The sequence below is a fragment of the Oncorhynchus masou genome, unplaced genomic scaffold (assembly GCF_036934945.1).
Source record: "Oncorhynchus masou masou isolate Uvic2021 unplaced genomic scaffold, UVic_Omas_1.1 unplaced_scaffold_11003, whole genome shotgun sequence".
NCBI classification, from domain to species: domain Eukaryota; kingdom Metazoa; phylum Chordata; class Actinopteri; order Salmoniformes; family Salmonidae; genus Oncorhynchus; species Oncorhynchus masou.
Genome location: NW_027000724.1, coordinates 213 through 7,934, shown reverse-complemented (window position 1 = coordinate 7,934; position 7,722 = coordinate 213). Strand labels below are relative to the sequence as shown.

At 38.3% G+C, this 7,722-nt stretch overlaps 5 non-coding genes across 5 annotated transcripts; all 5 read left to right on the top strand.

Annotated features, from left to right (window-relative positions):
• Positions 1-294: 294 nt before the first annotated feature.
• Positions 295-367, top strand: trnar-ccg (transfer RNA arginine (anticodon CCG)). Its single transcript has one exon. It is a non-coding gene; the product is annotated as a tRNA-Arg (tRNA).
• Positions 368-1,680: 1,313 nt separating this feature from the next.
• Positions 1,681-1,753, top strand: trnar-ccg (transfer RNA arginine (anticodon CCG)). Its single transcript has one exon. It is a non-coding gene; the product is annotated as a tRNA-Arg (tRNA).
• A 1,322-nt stretch (positions 1,754-3,075) lies between these two features.
• Positions 3,076-3,148, top strand: trnar-ccg (transfer RNA arginine (anticodon CCG)). The gene has a single exon. It is a non-coding gene; the product is annotated as a tRNA-Arg (tRNA).
• Positions 3,149-5,848: 2,700 nt separating this feature from the next.
• trnar-ccg (transfer RNA arginine (anticodon CCG)) lies at positions 5,849-5,921 on the top strand. The gene has a single exon. It is a non-coding gene; the product is annotated as a tRNA-Arg (tRNA).
• Positions 5,922-7,239: 1,318 nt separating this feature from the next.
• Positions 7,240-7,312, top strand: trnar-ccg (transfer RNA arginine (anticodon CCG)). The gene has a single exon. It is a non-coding gene; the product is annotated as a tRNA-Arg (tRNA).
• Positions 7,313-7,722: the final 410 nt, after the last annotated feature.

Sequence of the window (7,722 nt, the reverse complement as noted above, 5' to 3'; positions counted from 1 at the left end):
GTTTTTTTAAAGGCAGTAAACAAGGCTGAATGAACTGTTTCGCTGCCAGACAAGGCTCCGCTGATAGCCAGGTGTAGCAGTGGTAAGGATGTTTTGGTGCTGAAAAGAAAGCTCTGCTGTTGGGAAAGCTTTATATAGGGCCTAACTGTTTGTGGGTACCGTTTGTCACCGTTATAGTGCAATGAACGTATTATTTAATGTTGTATTGTCTTGTGTAATGGCTTTGCTGGCATGCGTCAAAACTTTTCAAGTATGTTTGCCCCACCGAGATGTAATTTTATGTTGGGAATAAGGGATCCAGTGGCCTAATGGATAAGGCATCAGCCTCCGGAGCTGGGGATTGTGGGTTCAAGTCCCACCTGGGTCTGTTGAAAGAATCTGTGCATTAAAAAGATGGCCAGACATGACTTGGTTCTTGCTAAGATCCACTTGCATGAAATGTTTAGCTTTCATCAATATCTGTACTAAATTTACAATTCCCCTATTCAAATAGTTAATTCCAAATAAATGAAGCTTTACTCAATTGAAGGAGTGCTAGAAAAAGTGATAATTGGAACCCCTCTTCCAGGGTCATGACTTCACCAAACAATCTACAGCTTTATTAATCATAAATAAAAACATCTTCATGGTATTCAAATGACTCCAATAGATCTAGTGAGTCAGGACTTGTTTTGTGAAATGTATTGTGACAATGATGATTGTGAAACTACGTTATAATAAATGTTGATTTGAATGTTGATTCGCATTTGTATGATGATAACATTAGAATAGGTTTGTCTACTTGGAGCCTGCTGCTAGTGGCTGTTTTCTTTTTAGATTAGCTGTTAGTATATTGTTGTTGTTCTTGAGGCTGGCCAGTGAGGCAGCGTAGTCCACTACTTTTCCACACTCCACTTGGAACAGAAGAACATGGGCAGGCTGGAGTCTTTGCCCTCTTTGGGAAGGAAGACGTTGAAATAGGTCCACTCTGTCTGGAAAACAAAATTAAATAAGATGTAGACTTGTATATAAAATATAATAAAATGCAAAACCCCCAAAAAGACACTGATTCTTTAAATCAGGGGAGTACATGTCCTGTCCCCAACGCCCTCATTCTCATTCGGATAGGCTGTTTGGAGTGTTTATCCAACTGGTGAAAAAATTAAAAATAATAATAGTTATGTCCCCCCCATTTCGAAAACCAAAGTTGCACCCCTGCTTTATACTGTATATAATGTATTTTCAACTCATTTTCATTTCAAAACTTGAGACATCTGTGGCTTTGTGTTTTGTGAAAAAACTGCACATTTTAAAGTGGCCTTTTATTGTCCACAGCATAGATTGTACATCTCAATTGTCAGTAGGAGCCACATTTGTTTAAGCAAGTCAGCCATATCAGCTACAGTATGTTTTTTTAAAGGCAGTAAACAAGGCTGAATGAACTGTTTCGCTGCCAGACAAGGCTCCGCTGATAGCCAGGTGTAGCAGTGGTAAGGATGTTTTGGTGCTGAAAAGAAAGCTCTGCTGTTGGGAAAGCTTTATATAGGGCCTAACTGTTTGTGGGTACCGTTTGTCACCGTTATAGTGCAATGAACGTATTATTTAATGTTGTATTGTCTTGTGTAATGGCTTTGCTGGCATGCGTCAAAACTTTTTAAGTATGTTTGCCCCACCGAGATGTAATTTTTTGTTGGAATAAGGGATCCAGTGGCCTAATGGATAAGGCATCAGCCTCCGGAGCTGGGGATTGTGGGTTCAAGTCCCACCTGGGTCTGTTGAAAGAATCTGTGCATTAAAAGATGGCCAGACATGACTTGGTTCTTGCTAAGATCCACTTGCATGGAAATGTTTAGCTTTCATCAATATCTGTACAAAATTCACAATTCCCTGAGTCAAATAGTGAATTCCAAATAAATGAAGCTTTACTCCAATTGAAGGAGTGCTAGAAAAGTGATAATTGGAACCCCTCTTCCAGGTCATGACTTCACCAAACAATCTACAGCTTTATTAATCATAAATAAAAACATCTTCATGGTATTCAAATGACTCCAATAGATCTAGTGAGTCAGGACTTGTTTTTGTGAAATGTATTGTGACAAAGATGATTGTGAAACTACATGTTATAATAAATGTTGATTTGAATGTTGATTCGTATTTGTATGATGATAACATTAGAATAGGTTTGTCTACTGGAGCCTGCTGCTAGTGGCTGTTTTCTTTTAGATTAGCTGTTAGTATATTGTTGTTGTTCTTGAGGCTGGCCAGTGAGGCAGCGTAGTCCACTACTTTTTCCACACTCCACTTGGAACAGAAGAACATGGGCAGGCTGGAGTCTTTGCCCTCTTTGGGAAGGAAGACGTTGAAATAGGTCCACTCTGTCTGGAAAACAAAATTAAATAAGATGTAGACTTGTATATAAAATATAATAAAATGCAAAACCCCCAAAAAGACACTGATTCTTTAAATCAGGGAGTACATGTCCTGTCCCCAACGCCCTCATTCTCATTCGGATAGGCTGTTTGGAGTGTTTATCCAACTGGTGAAAAAATTAAAAATAATAATAGTTATGTCCCCCCATTTCGAAAACCAAAGTTGCACCCCTGCTTTATACTGTATATAATGTATTTTCAACTCATTTTTCATTTCAAAACTTGAGACATCTGTGGCTTTGTGTTTTTTGTGAAAAAAAAAAAACTGCACATTTTAAAGTGGCCTTTTTTTGTCCACAGCATAGATTGTACATCTCAATTGTCAGTAGGAGCCACATTTGTTTAAGCAAGTCAGCCATATCAGCTACAGTATGTTTTTTTAAAGGCAGTAAACAAGGCTGAATGAACTGTTTCGCTGCCAGACAAGGCTCCGCTGATAGCCAGGTGTAGCAGTGGTAAGGATGTTTTGGTGCTGAAAAGAAAGCTCTGCTGTTGGGAAAGCTTTATATAGGGCCTAACTGTTTGTGGGTACCGTTTGTCACCGTTATAGTGCAATGAACGTATTATTTAATGTTGTATTGTCTTGTGTAATGGCTTTGCTGGCATGCGTCAAAACTTTTCAAGTATGTTTGCCCCACCGAGATGTAATTTTATGTTGGGAATAAGGGATCCAGTGGCCTAATGGATAAGGCATCAGCCTCCGGAGCTGGGGATTGTGGGTTCAAGTCCCACCTGGGTCTGTTGAAAGAATCTGTGCATTAAAAAGATGGCCAGACATGACTTGGTTCTTGCTAAGATCCACTTGCATGAAATGTTTAGCTTTCATCAATATCTGTACTAAATTTACAATTCCCTGAGTCAAATAGTGAATTCCAAATAAATGAAGCTTTACTCAATTGAAGGAGTGCTAGAAAAGTGATAATTGGAACCCCTCTTCCAGGTCATGACTTCACCAAACAATCTACAGCTTTATTAATCATAAATAAAAACATCTTCATGGTATTCAAATGACTCCAATAGATCTAGTGAGTCAGGACTTGTTTTTTGTGAAATGTATTGTGACAAAGATGATTGTGAAACTACATGTTATAATAAATGTTCATTTGAATGTTGATTCGTATTTGTATGATGATAACATTAGAATAGGTTTGTCTACTTGGAGCCTGCTGCTAGTGGCTGTTTTCTTTTAGATTAGCTGTTAGTATATTGTTGTTGTTCTTGAGGCTGGCCAGTGAGGCAGCGTAGTCCACTACTTTTCCACACTCCACTTGGAACAGAAGAACATGGGCAGGCTGGAGTCTTTGCCCTCTTTGGGAAGGAAGACGTTGAAATAGGTCCACTCTGTCTGGAAAACAAAATTAAATAAGATGTAGACTTGTATATAAAATATAATAAAATGCAAAACCCCCAAAAAGACACTGATTCTTTAAATCAGGGAGTACATGTCCTGTCCCCAACGCCCTCATTCTCATTCGGATAGGCTGTTTGGAGTGTTTATCCAACTGGTGAAAAAATTAAAAATAATAATAGTTATGTCCCCCATTTCGAAAACCAAAGTTGCACCCCTGCTTTATACTGTATATAATGTATTTTCAACTCATTTTCATTTCAAAACTTGAGACATCTGTGGCTTTGTGTTTTGTGAAAAAACTGCACATTTTAAAGTGGCCTTTTTTGTCCACAGCATAGATTGTACATCTCAATTGTCAGTAGGAGCCACATTTGTTTAAGCAAGTCAGCCATATCAGCTACAGTATGTTTTTTTAAAGGCAGTAAACAAGGCTGAATGAACTGTTTCGCTGCCAGACAAGGCTCCGCTGATAGCCAGGTGTAGCAGTGGTAAGGATGTTTTGGTGCTGAAAAGAAAGCTCTGCTGTTGGGAAAGCTTTATATAGGGCCTAACTGTTTGTGGGTACCGTTTGTCACCGTTATAGTGCAATGAACGTATTATTTAATGTTGTATTGTCTTGTGTAATGGCTTTGCTGGCATGCGTCAAAACTTTTCAAGTATGTTTGCCCCACCGAGATGTAATTTTATGTTGGGAATAAGGGATCCAGTGGCCTAATGGATAAGGCATCAGCCTCCGAGCTGGGGATTGTGGGTTCAAGTCCCACCTGGGTCTGTTGAAAGAATCTGTGCATTAAAAAATGGCCAGACATGACTTGGTTCTTGCTAAGATCCACTTGCATGAAATGTTTAGCTTTCATCAATATCTGTACTAAATTTACAATTCCCTGAGTCAAATAGTGAATTCCAAATAAATGAAGCTTTACTCAATTGAAGGAGTGCTAGAAAAGTGATAATTGGAACCCCTCTTCCAGGTCATGACTTCACCAAACAATCTACAGCTTTATTAATCATAAATAAAAACATCTTCATGGTATTCAAATGACTCCAATAGATCTAGTGAGTCAGGACTTGTTTTTTTGTGAAATGTATTGTGACAAAGATGATTGTGAAACTACACGTTATAATAAATGTTGATTTGAATGTTGATTCGTATTTGTATGATGATAACAGTAGAATAGGTTTGTCTACATGGAGCCTGCTGCTTGTGGCTGTTTTCTTTTAGATTAGCTGTTAGTATATTGTTGTTGTTCTTGAGGCTGGCCAGTGAGGCAGCGTAGTCCACTACTTTTTCCACACTCCACTTGGAACAGAAGAACATGGGCAGGCTGGAGTCTTTGCCCTCTTTGGGAAGGAAGACGTTGAAATAGGTCCACTCTGTCTGGAAAACAAAATTAAATAAAATGTAGACTTGTATATAAAATATAATAAAATGCAAAACCCCCAAAAAGACACTGATTCTTTAAATCAGGGAGTACATGTCCTGTCCCCAACGCCCTCATTCTCATTCGGATAGGCTGTTTGGAGTGTTTATCCAACTGGTGAAAAAATTAAAAATAATAATAGTTATGTCCCCCCCATTTCGAAAACCAAAGTTGCACCCCTGCTTTATACTGTATATAATGTATTTTCAACTCATTTTTCATTTCAAAACTTGAGACATCTGTGGCTTTGTGTTTTGTGAAAAAACTGCACATTTTAAAGTGGCCTTTTATTGTCCACAGCATAGATTGTACATCTCAATTGTCAGTAGGAGCCACATTTGTTTAAGCAAGTCAGCCATATCAGCTACAGTATGTTTTTTTTAAAGGCAGTAAACAAGGCTGAATGAACTGTTTCGCTGCCAGACAAGGCTCCGCTGATAGCCAGGTGTAGCAGTGGTAAGGATGTTTTGGTGCTGAAAAGAAAGCTCTGCTGTTGGGAAAGCTTTATATAGGGCCTAACTGTTTGTGGGTACCGTTTGTCACCGTTATAGTGCAATGAACGTATTATTTAATGTTGTATTGTCTTGTGTAATGGCTTTGCTGGCATGCGTCAAAACTTTTTAAGTATGTTTGCCCCACCGAGATGTAATTTTTTGTTGGGAATAAGGGATCCAGTGGCCTAATGGATAAGGCATCAGCCTCCGGAGCTGGGGATTGTGGGTTCAAGTCCCACCTGGGTCTGTTGAAAGAATCTGTGCATTAAAAAGATGGCCAGACATGACTTGGTTCTTGCTAAGATCCACTTGCATGAAATGTTTAGCTTTCATCAATATCTTTACAAAATTCACAATTCCCTGAGTCAAATAGTGAATTCCAAATAAATGAAGCTTTACTCAATTGAAGGAGTGCTAGAAAAGTGATAATTGGAACCCCTCTTCCAGGTCATGACTTCACCAAACAATCTACAGCTTTATTAATCATAAATAAAAACATCTTCATGGTATTCAAATGACTCCAATAGATCTAGTGAGTCAGGACTTGTTTTTTTGTGAAATGTATTGTGACAAAGATGATTGTGAAACTACATGTTATAATAAATGTTGATTTGAATGTTGATTCGTATTTGTATGATGATAACAGTAGAATAGGTATGTCTACATGGAGCCTGCTGCTAGTGGCTGTTTTCTTTTAGATTAGCTGTTAGTATATTGTTGTTGTTCTTGAGGCTGGCCAGTGAGGCAGCGTAGTCCACTACTTTTTCCACACTCCACTTGGAACAGAAGAACATGGGCAGGCTGGAGTCTTTGCCCTCTTTGGGAAGGAAGACGTTGAAATAGGTCCACTCTGTCTGGAAAACAAAATTAAATAAGATGTAGACTTGTATATAAAATATAATAAAATGCAAAACCCCCAAAAAGACACTGATTCTTTAAATCAGGGGAGTACATGTCCTGTCCCCAACGCCCTCATTCTCATTCGGATAGGCTGTTTGGAGTGTTTATCCAACTGGTGAAAAAATTAAAAATAATAATAGTTATGTCCCCCCCATTTCGAAAACCAAAGTTGCACCCCTGCTTTATACTGTATATAATGTATTTTCAACTCATTTTTCATTTCAAAACTTGAGACATCTGTGGCTTTGTGTTTTGTGAAAAAACTGCACATTTAAAGTGGCCTTTTTTGTCCACAGCATAGATTGTACATCTCAATTGTCAGTAGGAGCCACATTTGTTTAAGCAAGTCAGCCATATCAGCTACAGTATGTTTTTTTTTTAAAGGCAGTAAACAAGGCTGAATGAACTGTTTTGCTGCCAGACAAGGCTCCGCTGATAGCCAGGTGTAGCAGTGGTAAGGATGTTTTGGTGCTGAAAAGAAAGCTCTGCTGTTGGGAAAGCTTTATATAGGGCCTAACTGTTTGTGGGTACCGTTTGTCACCGTTATAGTGCAATGAACGTATTATTTAATGTTGTATTGTCTTGTGTAATGGCTTTGCTGGCATGCGTCAAAACTTTTTAAGTATGTTTGCCCCACCGAGATGTAATTTTTGTTGGGAATAAGGGATCCAGTGGCCTAATGGATAAGGCATCAGCCTCCGGAGCTGAGGATTGTGGGTTCAAGTCCCACTTGGGTCTGTTGAAAGAAGCTGTGCATTAAAAAAATGTCCAGACATGACTTGGTTCTTGTTAAGATCCACTTGCTAGAAATGGTTATCTTTAATCAATATCTGTACTAAATTTACAATTCCCCTATTCAAATAGTTAATCCCAAATAAATGAAGCTTTACTCAATTGAAGGAGTGCTAAGAAAGTGATAGTGGAACCCCTCTTCCAGGTCATGACTTCACCAAACAATCTACAACTTTATTAATCATAAATAAAAACATCTTCATGGTATTCAAATGACTCCAATAGAATCTAGTGAGTCAGGACTTGTTTTTTGTGAAATGTATTGTGACAAAGATGATTGTGAAACTACACGTTATAATAAATGTTCATTTGAATGTTGATTCGTATTTGTATGATGATAACATTAGAATAGGTTT